Here is an 18,475-nt window from a genome sequence, read left to right on the forward strand (position 1 = left end):
TTAGAACTCAACAAAGCTCCAAATGAGGAAGATTCTAAAAGTGTGATCTTCAAAAATTAAATTAAATTAAAGAGGAGCAAAATTTAGCAAATAGAGCTTTCAAGTGGAACAAAATTCAATAATTCAACAGGGCAATGAAATTAAATCAGAGAGGAACAAAATTTAGTACTTGCTGAGCAATGAAATTAAATTCAACAGGGCAGCCTAACCTAGATCAACCAAATCGTCCCCATTTTGCCATAACCTAAAGAGGAAAAAACGAAGCATTACCAGGGCAGCCTAACCTAGATCAACCAAATCATCCTCATTTTGCCATAACCTAAAGAGGAAAAAACAAAGCATTACCTCGGGCTGTGAACTTTGCTGCTTCATGAGTTCAATTTCACGAACAAGTTTCGACTACCAGCGTTACCAGCTGAACGATGATCGTGGCTGTGAGTCGGTCGTCGTGGATCCCGAATGCCTGGACCTCGGGATAGGAAGGAAAGTAAAGAAACGAAGAAATGAAGAAACAAAAAAATGAAAAAACGAAGAAATGAAGAGATTTACGGTCAAACAGAATAAGACCAAGTTGGGATCTCTGTTGCTCTGTTGCTCTCACAGGTGAAACGAAGAAACAAAAATGAAGAGGAAGATAGATTTTATTCTTCTCAAAATATCATCAGAAACGTCGTCGTTTTAGAGTTTTCTAAAAGAAAAAAATAATAATCAAAACGACGCCGTTTACATGATTTGCGGGGTTTGACCGGGGCAAACATCATTTTCCTATCTTATATACGCGCAATGCCGCTGAGAATGAGAGTTGCTAAAATTTTTGAAGGGCCAATTATCTCCAATTTGTTATTCGTTCGTTGAAACTCTAAACCTGTGACTACGAGACTACGAGACTACGAGAGCCAAAATTAGGGTTTTCTTGGCTGTTTTTTGTTTTAGGGTTTCAGTGATCGAAAACGAAATTGGGGTTATCAGGAATAATTTTAAAAAGCCCGGCAAATTGCCGCTGCCCTTGTGTCGGCCAATTGCTAAAAAATTTGGCCGTTGTAAAACTAGAACAAACTTTTTTGCTTTTAGATCAATGGTTGGAGTTTTTTTTTTTTTCTCCTTAACATTTTGTTTGATTTTACAAAAATATAGTATCTTCGAAGTACGCCTCTTGATGTGAGATTGGCATCGGTGAGGAGTTTTTATTTGTTAATTTTGAATATTTGCTGGGTTAGTTCCTTTCAAATAAAAGAGACCATTGGTCCGATCATGAAACTGTTTTGGGATTTTTTGCTTACCGAAAAAAATTGGTACTTCATTTTAAAATTTTTTGTTTTTATTATTATTTTGATTCCATGATGTTGTTCCTCGGCTTGCTTCTTGAACATTGTATTTGACTAAATAAATGTTTGTTGTCACATAGAAAATGTTTTGAAATTGAAATTTTCGTTTCTTTAATTTTTTTTAATTGATTTATTTAAATTTGTTTGTGGAATACTTGAGAATTTTGGCAAAACAATTACTTTATTTTTTATTTTTGAATGCTTTCTTATTTTAATATTATTGCAGCTTCAGTTCACTATGTTGAGAATATGTTTTGCTTGCTGCCTTGATAATGACTTATTTTCTGCATAGATGTTAGAACTGGGGAATAGTTTGCATGTTATTTAAGCTGCCTTGGGAATGCATGTCAAAAAATGTTGAAACTGAAAGTTCGAGTTTTTATTGGCCTTTCAAGGAAATTGCATAGATGTTAGAACTGGGGAATAGTTTGCATGTTATTTAAGCTGCCAAATGCATGTCAAAAAATGTTGAAACTGAAAGTTCGAGTTTTTATTGGCCTTTCAAAGAAATCTCCCCTGTTCTTAATGGGAAACTGGCAGCATGAGACTATCAGCTTACTTGTTGGCAACAATGGATTTTTTTGAATTTTTTGGGTTTCAAATCTATTTGACTCTCTGAATTGTATTTCAACTTTGATTTGTCTTGCTGCAGAGATGTTGGAAATGCGGATTTTTTGAAATTCAAACATCCGAGGTTTTTTTCTCCCCTAATATTTTTGTTTGTAAGAAAACATTTGGTGCCTCTATTCATAATGGGAAACTGGCAAAGGTGAGGAGTTGTTACTTCCTTAATCATTAGAAATCTGTTTGATCAAGTTGGATCTATGGTCTATTACCTTGATAATTTTTTGCTTTAAGTTGCCACTTAGCATTTGTAGAAATCTTTTGTTGTTTGCTTTCACATCTAATGTTCAGAATGAGGAATAATTTACATACGTTTTCTGATTTCATGATTTCCCCTCAGGTTGCTTGTAATCTCCTCTATTCTTTATGGAAAACTGGCAATGATGAGGAGCTTTTGTTTTGAATTTTTTTTATTAATTTAAAAATTGTTTTACTTTACTCGGAATCATTTTTAAACTCTGGTTGTTCATTGAATGTTAGATTGGCCGCCTATAGATTTGTCTTGGATGAAGTCTTTCGATCTCAAAACAGTTACTGTTTATATTTATATGCATGGCTGGGAAAAAGACAATCTCCTACCCCCAAAATAATTCTCAATGTTCATCTTGTTGTTGGTTTACAGTAAATTTGCTTATCAGCTCATTGGATTCTGACTATGTTCTCTTATTGTGTTATGCTTGTACTTGTGTTTCTCTGCTTGTTTAATTGAGAATTCCGTTTGTGACATAGTGTTTGAAGAATTCTGTTCGGTTTTGACTATTTAATTTTCACCCTTTGGTTTCAGTGATAGCTCTCTTTGTGGCATAGTTTTTGGGAAGTTTCTATTTTTCACTTGTGTTTTCAATTGTCTTGTAGAACTCTTACAGTAGCATGTCAAAAGTACTGAAAGGAATGATACTAGGGGCCAACCAAAAAAAAAAAAAAGGGAAAAGTCATTTCCCTTTTCGGTCTTTTTGTTGCCTTGTCCCTGTTTTGAATTGTTTCTGCTGTGGTGTTCATCTTCAGTATTTGGTCTATGCTTCTGGATAGTAGAGGGACTATGGCCTCTCCTTGATGTAGATATATATAACCACCAGGCACGGAAGTGCTTTTGTTTTATACATTTTCTGCAAGTAGTTAATTGTTCTGGAAATCTGATACTTCTAATTTGATTTGGTGTTTTTGGAATTGTGTAATTCTGGTTGCTTCTTTCATTTTTGTTCATTGCTTAATATTCACTCAACTGGGTTTCTGTTAGTTACAGTCCTTATGTGCATGTAAATTTTGTTACATGTAGAAGTGTCCTCGCAAGTTCTTTTGCTTTAACTTCCTCAAACATGTTCATTGTAACTAGGGAAGAGTGATAATATGATATTGCTGCTGTTGTTTCAGGAATTTTGTTTATCGTTACTCTTTATACCTTATGACTTCCATGGCTTATCAACTTAAAGTAGTGAAAGCTTTTGACTGGAGTTAGATGATCCAAGTCCCTAAGAATTGCAAATCCGTTTTGTTATCTGTGACATTTTAGTATCATTGTGTCTTATTTTGGAATTGACAAATGTTTGGTGAAATGCCTTGAAGATATCATAACTAGAGCGGTTTTGGCGTGAGCCAGGGCAGGGTTGGGATCTTCTTTCTTAGATGTTCTTTCGCAGATGCCAATTTTAGTGCAAGGAATACCCTGATTGGCGGGGAGATTGTGGTAATTGTGAGGCTTGCTTTTTGAAAGCATAAAGGCATCTGCAATTCTCCAGGCAAAACATCCACGGACCTTCTACCTCCATCTTAAGTTGATTTGATGCTTGCAAAAGAAGTAAGGTAAGCATGCATGAGTTGAGTTCAAACTAGAAATTCACCCATAAAGCATCAGAACCTAATTAACTGCAGAAATTATTTTCAGATTGCAATGGCTTGAGTCTTAGATGAGGCCAGGGTTGGCATTTCTTTACTGTAGGAGATTTGAGGACTTGGGATGCCTGACAGTAACGCTGACAGGAAGAATATTTGTTGCAATAATAGTTTAGATTCTTTTTCTCTTTTTTTTTTGGGTAATTGTAATTGTGGCATTTGAAAATGCCTTAAATTTTTGTTTCTTATTTTATGGAGGTTATTGTAAAGCCTGGTGGAACCAGAGAGTGGTATATGTTGGTATGTACCATTCTAGATTAGTGTTTGTTATATAGAAAGAGAATCTTGCTTTTATGAGGTTTAACCCTTCTATTCTATCTAAGGATAGTTTTAGAATATCAAATAAATGGGTGTCGATAGAGGTAGAATGATTTTCAAATATTTTTTAATGGGGTGCCTTTAGAAATAGTCCCAGTCTTGTCTTACTTTTTCAATTCCAAGGCTCAGGCAAGGCCGGCGTCAAATCGGCTCATGGGCATTGTAGTTTGAACAACACATGATTCAATATTGGTTACAATTATCCATCTCTTTAAAACAAAAATTATATCGTATATCAAGATTTAAAGATAATAAATTGATGATTTATGAAGACATTTTATTATTGCAAACGAGTGGTTGGTACTGGGGTTTTATATGTTATCTTGGTTAATATTTTTTTAGGTCATTGGAAACAAATGGGACGCGTATCTTGACATTGTCTTGATGAATGGTAGGTTTGCATTTACTTTCAACAAATCTATGTTTCTTTATTATTTATTTTACCATTATTTTTTATGTATTTCTTTTTTTTTTTTTCAAATAAAAACTCTTTATGGTGTGATACATTGTGACTGTGACATAATGAACAAATAATTCAATCTATATTCGAAGCTTGGTTAAGAAATTTTGTGTACAAGTACAGCCAAGTTTTTATGTCTCTTGCAATCTTGCCCTTTTCTTGTTTTGGGTGGTTTCAAAAATTTTATGGGTCTTTTTAGCAGTATACATACTCTGCTATTTTTGTTTCTTTTATTAGTATATTTGGTATGTGCACTGTAAGTCACATATGATCTCATAAGCAATTATGTATTTGACTTGAATGACCAGCATTTGATTATGAATGATGTTCACATTCAAAAATTATACAGATGGTACACACCTTAATTTGATTAGACGTGTAAGATTAGTTTCACATATTTAAGCATGACTTGAAAATTGAATATGAATGATGTTCATGTTGGAACTTTACACTGATGGCACACAACTTCGATGGGATAGGTATGTAAGATTAGTTTTACATAAAAGCAGATTTTGTTAAGAATATTGACTGGTGAATTGTTCAGTATTCAGAGATGCACTTGATGCCCTGGGATTAATGTGCTATTGTTGTAGGTGAATGCTTATGACTCACGTTGATCTCATTGCAAAGCTTCTTAACTACATCAGTAATCTTCCTCCCTCCTTAACTACAACAGTAATCTTCTCCCTTTTACCTTGCGTGTTTGTCTGTTAGTTCTGGTGGATTCCTCTTATGTTTCTTCGATTGATTCTGGACTTATTTTGCAGCTTTGGATAAGTCTGATACCAGCTAGTAAAGCCCGAAGGTTTCCTTGAAATTTGATTTACTGTATTCCTCCTATTCTCATTTTGCAGTTGCTTCTGTGTTGTAATGTATGTGAGCACTTCTCTGTGTTTACCTAGTTATGTTCAGTATGGAGCAATATTAGAAATCAAATACATTTTTAGAGACTTTCCTGGTGCGCGCGAGCACGCACAAACTTGATGATGTCTGCAATGCAAGTGATATATGGGATGATCTTGAAGAATTTGTTCTAGATAACCAGAATGGAAGCACGAGTACTGATAACGGTTACTGATTCTTGACTCTTTACATCGTTCGAATTGCAAAATGTGAGAAAAGATTCGGCGTATTTGTAATTTTAGCTTAATTAAGGTTTTAGATAATTTCTCTTATTTGAGAACGATTATGAATAAATTAGCTACTGGTATAAATAGGGTTGTTATATTAATTTATTGTAATACTTGTAACCTTTTCATTAATAATATTTCAGATAATCGGGTATAATTTTGTTGTTAATTCGATGTTTTCCCTATTTGAGAGTTATTTTTTCTTGAATTCTAAGAATGCATGCTAAAACGATATCGAATATTACTTCCACACTACGTCAATATGTATTATATTTAGGGAGGAACATACTATTATCATCAATGACTAGTTTGATCATGTTAGTAGAGGAGAGTGGGCTTGTGCATGCAATGCATTAGCTACATCTTTGCAAGTAAGCTCCATTGAGATGGAGGCAGGACTCTGCATATTTTAACATTGAAACCTGTAATGTTGTAATGCCCAGATAGTAGCAAATTGCTTTGGACTTTTATTTGTCTTCTCCGCCTTAAATGACGGAATGATAGTTTGGAGGATTGAGCTCAATCCCTAATTTTTAAGAGAAAATTCATGAGGTGGTTTTGACCGAGTCTCCTTCGGGTTGGCTCAGTTTAACTGACTCTTTGTAAAAGTCCTGCTCATTAATTACTTTTTTATTGAGCTGATGTATTTAAGGTCACTGCATATGAGATGAGCATAGTAAAATTTTGAGAAAAATCTACTTGTGATCGGCGTATTTTATCACCTAAATATAATTCATTGAACCTGCAGCAAATTGCCTTGTCTTTAGCTGCCTTTAGAAAAAATATACTCTTTAGCTGCCTTTAGAAAAAATATACAAGTTAAATGTACGAGGTATCTTGTCATCTTAGTTCATTAACCCAACGTGATGAACTGATAATCAAAGTCAAGGGGTCAATTAGAAATTAGAAGATTCGGATGCCTGTTTTTGAAATTTTCATCATTATGCGTGAAAATTATATTGACCCACAACAGCAATGTGCGCAAGCAAATAACAACCGTGAGAGGGTCAAATACGTCATTTGAAAACAAAACAACCTTAAAACTAGTCACTTAGGGATGGTGAAATTACCCGCAAACCTGTTTAAACCCGCCCTCTACGAGTAATTTTGCGGGTTACAGGTAGGTTTGGTATTTTAAAGTTAAATTCACTACAGGTTGCAAGTGAATTTGGTATTGAGAAAAAATCTGTTGGGTACCAGTGCAGGTATGCATGGCAAAAAGTCTGACTCGAATTTTGGCTCGATTGACCCGACTCGAATTTTTCAAACTTTGACCCAAATTTAAGGATTTCGGGTTGGGCTCGAGCCTAAATATAAGGACTCGATTAAAATTCGGGTCAGGGTCGTGCTCTAGCTGGCTCGACGTGACCCGACCCAAAATTCAAAATTAAAAAATATTATTTTATTTGTATAATTTTATAAGACATAATTTTGGATTACCTTTATTTTATTATTTATACAATTATATGGTTGAGACCTTAAGTAATTTTGATATTTATGTTAAATTTTAATATATGAGGAATGTTATATCTATTTAAAAAAATTAAATTACTTAAATTTAAAAAAAGTCTTAAATATTATAAAATTCGAGCTTGGAAAAAAGCCTGACCCGAATTAAGCCGGGCTTGACCTGACCTGAAACTTAAATGTTTAGGCTTTTTTTTTAGTCAGGCCTTTTATTTCTATGATGTTTTTACTAAACGGAATCAGAATGAATTGGAATTAGGAATGCCAACGGGATAGGTGTTATGTGGGGATTGCAAATACTCGTATCTGTACTCGTTAAAAAGTATAGATACCCATTCTCTTCCCCCATTCCCTATATCTCCTTTTAATTTAATAATATTAAAATAACAGGAAGAAAATTTTCAATATTTATATGGAGAAATACCTAATGAAATATTGATGATTGATGAATGATGTTAAGAATTTTAGTTGATTTATTTCTCTTAAACTATAAGAATATAGATATCCAAGATGGAGGTTATTTTATTGATTTTGGAAAGAAATTTGGTCATTCGGTCATTGATATAGATTCATAGTTTTCAGACCATCTTTGGTTATTTTTCTAGTAAATACTGCAATGATTAGAATTGGCGTCTTGAATCAAATCTTGTAAAGATAATTATTCTTTAAAACTTTAACTTTTGGTATTCTTAGGGTTTCAAAATAGGTTTCAAAATATCCTACAATTGAAAAATTGAAGACTTAAAGCTGCTAACTTTAGTTATTCATGTTTTAGTCTTTTAGGGTTTTTAATAATTAGGTTTAGATGTTAATTAATAACTTTAGCTTTTAAAAATTAATAATAAAATAAATAATAAAACAGGCTTACGAGTGGGTGCAGGTTTTAGTGTTTAATATCTATACCCTACCCGTCCAATAAATGGATATGAATAATTATACCTGCACCCAATCTATATATATATATATATATATATATATATATAAAGTTAAGACTTGAGGAGGTGATGTGACATCACCATTTCTCATATTTGTATATTCTCTATTATCTAATAAATAGAGAAATTTTCTTTTAGATTTGATTTTTCATCTTTTCATAATTAATTTGATTGTTATTACACAATAATAATTATGTAAAACACAATAATAATTATGTAAAGGTTTTAATGAGACATATTCTTTGTAATGAACATCCAAGGGGGAGTGTTATGAATTTATTAAAATAAATGTAGATATTCATAACATATATCTTTTAGTCTCCCCAATATCTCACATTAGCAACATTTAGCTTCCCTATAACTCCCACTATCTCACAAGAAATTATAATCCATAATTTTTCATTAATTTCATGGAGTGATTATGTAACTATAAAAGGAGAGCTCATCTTTTTGTTTTGTACACACACAATTAGAATGAATAAAATCACTCTCTAATATATTCTCTCATTTTATTCTTTATCTTGCGTTTCTTCTTTATTTTTGTTGCTGGCTAATAGTTTCTATATATATATATATATATATATATATATATATATAAAGCTGGGACTACAAGAGGTGATGTGGCATCACTATTTCTCATCTTTTTATATTTTCTATTATCTAATAAATATAGATTTTTTTTTTAGATTTGACGTTTCATCTTCTTATAATTAATTTAATTATTATTACACAATAACAATTATGTAAAGGTTTTAATGAGGCATATTCTTTGTAATGAACATCCAAGGGGGAGTGTTATACATTTATTAAAATAAATGTAGATGTTCATAACATATATCTCTTAGTCTCCCCACTATCTCCCATTAGCAACCTTTACATTCCCTATAACTCCCACTATCTCATAAGGAATTATGATCTATAATTTTTCATTAATTTCATGGAGTGATTGTGTAACTATAAAAGGAGAGCTTATTTTTTTGTTTTGTACACACACAGTTGGAATGAATAAAATCACTCTATAATATATTCTCTCATTTTATTTTTTATCTTGTGTTATTTCTTTATTTGTATTGCTGGCTAATATCTTTTTTTATTTTTTATAAGGCTGCCTCATCTTTTAAAAAAAATCAATTCATATGTTTTATCAGTTTCATCAAGTGTAAAATAAAAAAAGGATAATACTAAATTCTTTTTTCAAAACCGCGTGAAGCACGGTTCTATTTTCTAGTTTTATTATAAAACAAAAGAAAAATTAGACCCGATACCTGATCCTAACATAACAATCTCCATACACACTTATATACGTATACATCGATCAAAGAATGTGGAAACAATGCAATCTTCTGTAGCCCTTACCGAAATTGGGAATTTTTCTCGCTAATTTATAAAAAATAAAAAAAGATGAAGAAGTAATTCACAACCAAAAAATTGTGCTTCAATGCCAAAATGGTTAGATCAGTAGTTAACACAATTTAAAAGTGATTTTTAACTCCCAAGTGTCTTGTTATATTATAGCTTGGTGAGTTCAAAGTCGATCTACAGAAAAAAAGATTAATTTGTTTATTTTCTTTTATCTAAAAATAAAAATAAAACTTGAATATAAACAACTTAATTTAAATGAAACTATAAAATTGAATTAGTTAGGGTTATGGATCCACTCCTAGTAGTAAATAAAATTTAATAAATTATTTTTGCCTTTTTTATAGATGTTTTTGCCCAAAAGATTAATTATATAAATTATTATTATTTTCCCCTTAATCTTATTATGGATTAAGTATTTATTGTGCAATTTTATTATGGATTAAGTATTTATTGTGCCAATATTTAATTTGTCTACAATAAGTCAAAATACCATTTTACCATACTTTATATTAAGATATTAAGAATTTATTGTGCCAAATTCCCTTATTTGTCTACAATAATCAAAATTTCAAAATATAAAATATGTATAAAATTAAATAGAAAATAATTTAATTTATGTAATTAAAAATAGAATTTGATTAAATCATATTTATTTCCTAAGAGTTTCACCTTACCCTAACTATTATTATTTAGATAAGCATAATTGAAATAAAAATAATTATTAAATTTAAATTACTCATAATTAAAAGGAATAAAAGCAACTAAAATTAAAAATAAAATCAAATTTATTTATAAAAATAATTATGCAAAATATTAAAACACACCTGAAAAATAAGATTACAGGGAAATTGAGAGAAATTGAGAGGAAAAGAGATGCTCCAAAACATAAAAATGAGGCTTTATTTATAGAAAAATAAATTCATAATCCAGTGTATTGCGATCTATCATAACCTTTATGCATGTAATCTACACAACCATTAGATAAAGATCCAACGGCTGGTCAAACTTCAAAAGTCAACATTACATGTGGCATCTTGTGAAGCGTCCGATTTGGTCAAAGAATAGTTGAGATTTGGCGGGTTAATAGATGGATTAGGTTGAGTCGAATACAAAGATTCAGATCCTACAACTTGCTTCACCAACCATTGCCACGTGGCACAATCGTGGCCATTGAATCATGAATGGTTGAGATTTAGTCAAAATATCTAATGTATTCATACTATTGTAAGCTCATTTTATCATCCAATCAGTGTTCGGTCAACAGAAAAAGTCAACTTTTTGCCGTTCTTGACTCATCTTAAGGTTTTCGAACCTCCGGAATCCAAATTTGACATATGTTTATTTGTTTGGAGCCTAGAATTACGTAAAATTAATATTTACCTAATAAACACACAAAAATACACAAAATTATATATAGTTAAAACATAATTAATAATTCCTAATATATTGCATACACAAAAATATAAATTATAATATAAGCACAAAATTATATTTTTTATCGCTTGATAATCAAACAATTTTTAATACTAATCAATATTTGCAGCGATGAAGATGGTGACGAGATGCTTGAGATCTACGGTGAAGATTGTACGGTCAAGATGAACATCATTGACAAATAGAGAAAAAAAACTAGCCTAAACGGAGATGAAATCAGTAACCAATTGCCACTTCACAGCCGATGGACTAGCGATGATGAAGACGATGGTTGGATTTTGGCAGCAACAGTGACAAGAAGGTATGATTGCATTCGCTTGATGGAGCTTTGACAAAAGGATTTTATTAGGGATATGTTTTTAAAATTCTTTTGTATTTATATTTTTCATTTAAATGGAGGGCATTTTGTGAATATCGAAACGTTAATGAGGGTAGAATTGGAACTCTTGGGCATGGGAGACTGATTCCCACCTTCCTCTTGGGAATCAATCTCTAATTCCTCATTCCTGAATTAGGGTGGAACCCACAATTTCGATTTTAGTTCTCGTATATATTTTGTGAAGTAAATGTTGTCAATGATCCTGATTTAGGATTTCAATTCCCCAATTTGGGAAGTAAATGCACCACAAGGCTAGTTTTAAATTATTAAATAAATGGGTGTCGATAGAGGCAGAATGATTTTCATATATTGTTTAATTGGATGCCTTTCGAAATAGCTCTAGTCTTGTCTTACTTTTCCATTTCCAATGCTTGGAGCATCTCCGAAAGCCTCTATTAATTTTACTCTTCAAATATCTATTTGCTTACTTATGTGGCAAATAAAAGAGTGAAAAAATATGTTATTCTCCAAAAGACTCTTCAAATAGAAATAAGTTAATATTATTTTAATCAAATAATTATTTTTTAAAGGAAAAGTCAATAGCAATTAAAACACTTCTCTCTCTTTCTCCAATGAAAAATAATAAAATATAAATTGAATAGGGAGAAATCAACTCTCCAAATTTAAAGAGAGAGAATCATCTCTTATTTGAAGAATCTTAATTGGAATATCTTTTGGAGCCTTAAATATTGATGTGGCTCTTTAAATAAATAATAACACATTCCAAAGCCCCTGATACTCCTCAATCTAGCAAGATTGGAGTATTAGAACAAGACCAAATGTCTATAGCCTCTTCTGATATAGAAGCCTTCAAAGAAGAACCTTCTACTCCTAAAGCCAACAAAATTCATTGGGAATTAGCCCTTCCCACTGTCAAGACTCCACCAGATCTAGCAATAGATAATAGACCAAGTGCATTAAATCAATCCCGATATAATGCATCTTCAGTCTATTAGTGGAATATTGACGGCATGTCCGAATACAATATCCTAGGATTGTTGCAACAAATGACAATGGCAACCAATGCCTATAAAACCCAAGCAGGAACTTCTGATCGTGCTATATCAGAAATCCTCATTGCCGGTTTTACTGGTCAATTAAAAGGTTGGTGGGATCATCTTCTCACTAATCAGCAACAATTAGACATTCTAAATTCCATTCAAGTCGATGAAAATGGAGTCCCTATTTTTGATGAGTTCAACAATCCAATTCAGGATGCTGTTGCTACTCTAATTTTAACCATTTCCCTCCATTTCATTGGTGACCCTTCACACCTTTGTGATAAAAACGCTGAGTTACTACATAATTTAAGATGTAGGAAACTTAGTGAATTTCAAAGTTACAAAACCTCATTTTTTACCAGACTATTTCTAAGGGATGATGCAAATCATATAACTTGGAAAGAAAAATTTCTTGCTGGATTACCTACCCTTCTAGGTGAAAAAGTAAGAAATTACATCAAAGCCCTTTATGATAATCGTATTCCATATGACGAGCTTACCTACGGTGAACTTGTCAGTTTCGTCAATAAAGAAGGATTAAAGATTTGTCAAGATTTGAAATTACAGAAACGTCTTAAGTGTGAACTTAAAAAGTCTAAACAAGAGTTAGGCGGTTTCTGTAAACAATTCAATTATGACCCCTTTAAAACCTCTTATCCCAAAGATTGTAATGGCCAGTATTTTACTAAACCTCGCAGGAAACATTACAAATAAAAAACTTTTAGGAAACCCTTTCGTAATTTTAGAGAACCTCCTTATAAGAAACCTTCGAGGCCTTATAAGAAACCCAAATTCTCTAAAAGAAAAGAGTTTCGAGCCAAACCAAAGACCCCTTTCAATTACAAAGAAGCTATATGTCATAAATGTGGCATGAAAGGTCATACTGCAAATTATTGCAGGATGAACAAAAAGCTTCATGAACTTGACCTCGATGAGGAAATCCTTTCCAAAATAGTCTCCCTTCTTGTCGAATCTTCTGATTCCGAATCTTCCATGTCGGGAGACAGTGATCCATATCAAGTTGATGAGCTTTTTGACTCAGATGACTCTGTATCTAGCAGTAGTGAATCTGAATCTGATTCATATTTAAAGAAAATCAATGTTTTGACTAAAGACCAAGAAACTTTTCTTGAACTTGTAAAGCATATTTCTGATCCAAATCTTCAAAAAGAATATCTTGATAAACTTTTGAAAACTTTGGATTTTAATCGAGACTTCTAAAGTCCCAATTGTTAAAAAGAATTCTTATGATCTTACTCAAATTTTGGATAAAAAGAAAACAAAGAAGACGGTTCCTAATATCCAAGATCTTCAGAAAGAGATAAAAGAAATCAAATGTGAAATCAGAGATTTAAAAGAAAAACAAAAAAGTGATTCTGATACTATCCAACTTCTTTTACAAAAACAATTGCAGGATAATTCAGACAATGAATCTAATCCTGATGATGGTGGTGATATTAAAGTAGAAAACATTGAGTCAGTACCCAATGATTTTCTATTTGTTTTAAAGCAAATCACCACAAGAAAATATTTGATTAAAGTCACTTTAATCTTTTCTGATGATTTTGCAATGGACGCCATTGCCCTTTTTGATACTGGCGCAGATTTAAATTGCATTAGAGAAGACATCATCCCCAAAAGATTTCATGAAAAAACAAAAGAAAGACTTTCTGCCGCTAATAATTCAAAACTGAATGTCAGTTCCAAGGTTGAAGCCTCAATCCATAATAATGGTTTTGATTTTAAAACTTCTTTTGTCCTCACAAATGATATTCATCATGCCATCATTTTGGGAACTCCTTTTATAAATCTTATAACTCCATATACTGTCAATTATGATAGTATATCATTCAAAGCAAAAAACAAGAAACTTGTTTTCCCTTTTATTAAAAAACCTAAAACAAGGAATTTGAATATTGTTAAAGCCTGTTCTGTTTATCAAAACAGAATAAATAACCTACTTAAATCAAAACAGTGTGATATAATGTTTTTACAAAAAGATTTAAACTTACAAAGAATTGAAAGTCAATTACAAAGTAATTTCATTAAAAGAAAGATTTCTGATTTCAAAACTCTCATTGAAAAAGAAATTTGTGCTGATCTACATTCTGCTTTTTGGGACAGAAAACAACACATGGTAGATCTACCTTATGAAACTTCTTTTAATGAAAGACAGATCCCCACTAAAGCACGTCCAATCCAGATGAACATGGAATTGGAACAACATTGCAAAAATGAAATCAAAGATTTAGAGTCAAAAGGACTCATTGTTAAGTCAAGGTCCCCATGGTCTTGTGCCGCTTTTTATGTTAATAAAAATTCTGAAATTGAAAGAGGCACTCCTAGATTAGTTATAAACTACAAACCTCTTAATAACACTCTAAAATGGATTAGGTATCCAATACCTAATAAAAAAGATTTACTCCAAAAACTATGTTCTGCTCTTATTTTTTCAAAATTCGACATGAAATCTGGTTTTTGGCAAATCCAAATTCATCCTAATGACCGTTACAAAACTGCTTTTACTGTTCCATTTGGACAGTATGAGTGGACTGTTATGCCCTTTGGTTTAAAGAATGCACCCTCAGAATTTCAAAAAATTATGAATGATATTTATAATCCTCATTCTGATTTTTGCATTGTTTACATTGACGATGTATTGATATTTTCAAATTCTATCGATCAACATTTCAAACATTTAAAGACATTTTATTTTGCCACCAGAAAGGCTGGATTGGCAATTTCCAGTTCTAAGGTTTCTTTATTTCAAACAAAAGTCAGATTCCTTGGTCATCATATTTCTAAAGGAACAATCACTCCAATCGAGAGATCTCTTTTGTTTGCTGATAAATTTCCTGATAAAATTCTTGACAAAACCCAATTACAAAGATTTCTTGGAAGTTTAAATTATGTTCTTGATTTTTGTCCTAATATTAATAGGATGTCTAAACCCTTGCATGATAGATTAAAGAAAAAACCTGTTCCCTGGACAGATGAACATACCAAGGTTGTAAAGCTTATAAAGAATTCTGTGAAAAGCATCCCATGTTTATATCTTGCTAATCCTAAATTACCTAAAATTGTTGAAACTGATGCATCTGATTTAGGTTATGGAGGCATATTAAAGCAAAAAGAAAATGATAAAGAACAGATAGTACAATATGTTTCTGCACATTGGAATGATTGCCAGAAAAATTATTCTGCTATAAAAAAAGAAATCCTTTCCATTGTTTTATGCATTACAAAATTTCAAAGTGATTTATTAAATCAAAAATTTCTACTTAGAATTGATTGCAAAGCTGCAAAACATGTTTTGGAAAAAGATGTTCAAAATATTGCATCAAAACAGATTTTTGCACGATGGCAAGCCATTTTCAGTGTTTTTGATTTTGATATTGAATCTATTAAAGGTGATACAAATTTTATTCCTGATTTTCTAACTCGGGAATTTCTTCAAAACAGATAATGCCGCCAAAAAAGAAAGACAAAGGTAAAGCTGTTCTTAAAGATTCTGAATCTAGAGCAACCTCTAAAGAACCTCAAGCTGCCCCTTCTAAAGACAAATTACTTTCCTCAGCCATGCCTATTAAATCTTGGATAGAAATGGTTGAAGAACATGGTGCCCATTACAAAACCACCTCTTCTGATGAACAAGTAAAACAATGGATGAGTTCCATTACAAAGTCCCCTGAGCTTATGCTCGCCTTACAAAACCTTTCCTAAAGCCAGATTTTCTCAAAAGAAGAAAAAGAAAACCCTATCTCCAAAGAAATCTCAAAACCCTCTTCTCAAAATGTGATTGTCTCTGGTGAAAGCTCTTCTTTCCAAATTGTACTTTCCCAACCATCACCTTCAAAGAAAACCTCCGATTGGTTTGATAAAACCCATTTTCAAAATATTCTTTCTTTAGAAGATGGATTTTACCATGCTGATCCTTTCCAAGCAATTTCAAAGTTTTTCCCTAAGGGTTGGTTTTTTAAACCATGGGATTTAACAAAACCCCAGTCCTACTATCAAAGCATTTTAGAAATCACTGATTTAGTTAAGTTCAAACATTTCTTTCTCAGTGAATCACATTCAGAACCAGCCTATTCCACGGCTACTATTTTAAAAGTTTTGAGCCCAAACCAATGGGGTGACCTACTCCATAATTTTATTTGAAGAGCCTTTTGGTGATGCTCTTAGGCGAGAACAACGTCAAATCGGCTCAAGGGCATTGTAGTTTGAACAACACATGATTCAATGTTGGTTACAATTATCCATCTCTTCTTAAAATTAATATTATATCTTTAAAGATAATTAAAGTTGATGCTTTATAAAGATTTTATTATTTCAAACAAATGGTTGGTTCTAGGGATAATTAAAGTTAATGCTTTATGAAGATTTTATTATTTCAAATGAATGGTTGGTTCTAGGGTTTTATATTTTGTTTTGGTTAATATTTTTCAAGTCATTGGAAACAAATGGGAAGCGTGTCTTGACTTTCTTTGGGCTGACAACCTTGAAAGGTAGGTTAGCAAGTACTTTTAATAAATCAATGTTTAAGTATTTATTTATTTTACCATTCTTTTTTATGTGTTTCTTTTCGTTTTCGTTTTCTTTTTGTTTTTTTAAAATAAAAACTTTTTATGGTGTGATAGATAGTGATTGTGACATAACGAACAAATAATTCAAATTATCTTCGCACCTCAGTTAACAAATTTTTTGGTATACAAGTAGAACCTAGATTTTTATGTCTTTTGCAATCTTGCCCTTTCCCTATTTTGTGTGGTTTTAAAAGCCTTATGGGTGCTTTTAGGGGTATACATACCTCAGACACATTTATTTCTTTTATTGGTATATTTTGTAATACTATATAGGTCTGTTGGCATGATAATTTTGCACATATGTGCACTATTAGGTTCATATGATCTCATAAGCAATTATGTATTTGATTTGAATGTCGAGCATTTGAATATGAATGATGTTCATATTTGAACATTATACATATGATACACACCTTAATTTGATTAGATATGTAAGATTAGTTTGACATGTTTGAGCATGTTTTGTGGAGAAAAATCGATTATAAATTGAATGTGAATGATGTTCATGTTCGAACTTTACATTGATGGTATACATCTTAAGTTGATAAGATCGGTATGTAAAATTAATTTCACATAAAAGCAGATTTTGTGAAGAATAATGACTTGTAAATTGTTCAGTATTTAGAGGTGCACTTGATGCACTTGATGCCCTAGGATTGGAGTGCTCTTATTTTAGGTGAATGCTTATGACTTATGTTGATGTCTTTGAAAAGCTTTTTTAAACGTTAAAATATCTTTTACTTATTTGACTGATCATTTAGTTTTTTTTTTTGGTCGACAATCTCCACCTGAGAATATTCAAGGACCCGTTACCGGGCAGGGTAAAACCAACAGCACAGAGGCTCCGCAACAACAGGAGCCACAAAGACGATTGTAGAAAGATACCAGGATTATACTCAAACAATAGCAGCGGTACTATCCGAAGTAAGCCCTGAAAATAAAGGTGCTACACTACACTAATTGTAGTAACCAGAACAGGGCCTAGGCCCCTGATGCTATGGTTTTCCAAAGCCTTCCTTGCCAAGGGCAGCTGCTCGACCAAGCAACAAATTACCACCCTAAAATGTAGCCACACTCACTGTTGTGCAAATTTTAATGTACTCGCAAGCGCACAAATCTATTGTAGTGTAGATCAATGGTGACGAGTGTCGATCCCACGAGGAGGTGGATTTTAATTATATGTAGAATTAATTTTGTAAATGGGTGGTTGGAATTATGGTGGAAATGATTTGGAATATGCTAAAACTTAAATTAAAATGGCGAGAATAAATTCTAAAACTGGAATTGCAATGGAGAGAATAAATTGAAGAGAAAATCTATTAAATTGACGTACTTGGGTATCTGGATCCGTATCAACATGCATCATAGGCTAAATAATCCGTATTAATGTCAATTAAATCATGAGGGGGGAATCCACACCTCATGAACCACGCTCTAATCAATATGGTGCTAAGGGCTTATCGTGCCAAATAATAATAACCTTGTACTAGAGGGCCGGTGAAACCAAGGCGGTACTAGACAAGATTAGTATTATTTGTCGACGAGAAGTCAAAACATCCACAAA

At 32.1% G+C, this 18,475-nt stretch overlaps 1 long non-coding RNA gene across 5 annotated transcripts; it reads left to right on the top strand.

The window, feature by feature from the left end:
- The first annotated feature begins 773 nt into the window (after window positions 1-773).
- LOC102607610 (uncharacterized) lies at window positions 774-5,916 on the top strand. 5 transcript variants are annotated; one of them, XR_001507296.3, is made up of 3 exons: window positions 794-3,749; window positions 4,500-4,548; window positions 5,211-5,916. It is a non-coding gene; the product is annotated as an uncharacterized LOC102607610 (long non-coding RNA). The 5 variants fall into 5 exon arrangements; XR_008052312.1 differs by having other exon boundaries at window positions 774-3,749; window positions 3,832-5,916; XR_008052313.1 differs by having other exon boundaries at window positions 774-3,749; window positions 4,500-5,916.
- The last annotated feature ends 12,559 nt before the right edge of the window (window positions 5,917-18,475 follow it).

Source organism: Citrus sinensis, chromosome 2 (genome assembly GCF_022201045.2).
Source record: "Citrus sinensis cultivar Valencia sweet orange chromosome 2, DVS_A1.0, whole genome shotgun sequence".
NCBI classification, from domain to species: domain Eukaryota; kingdom Viridiplantae; phylum Streptophyta; class Magnoliopsida; order Sapindales; family Rutaceae; genus Citrus; species Citrus sinensis.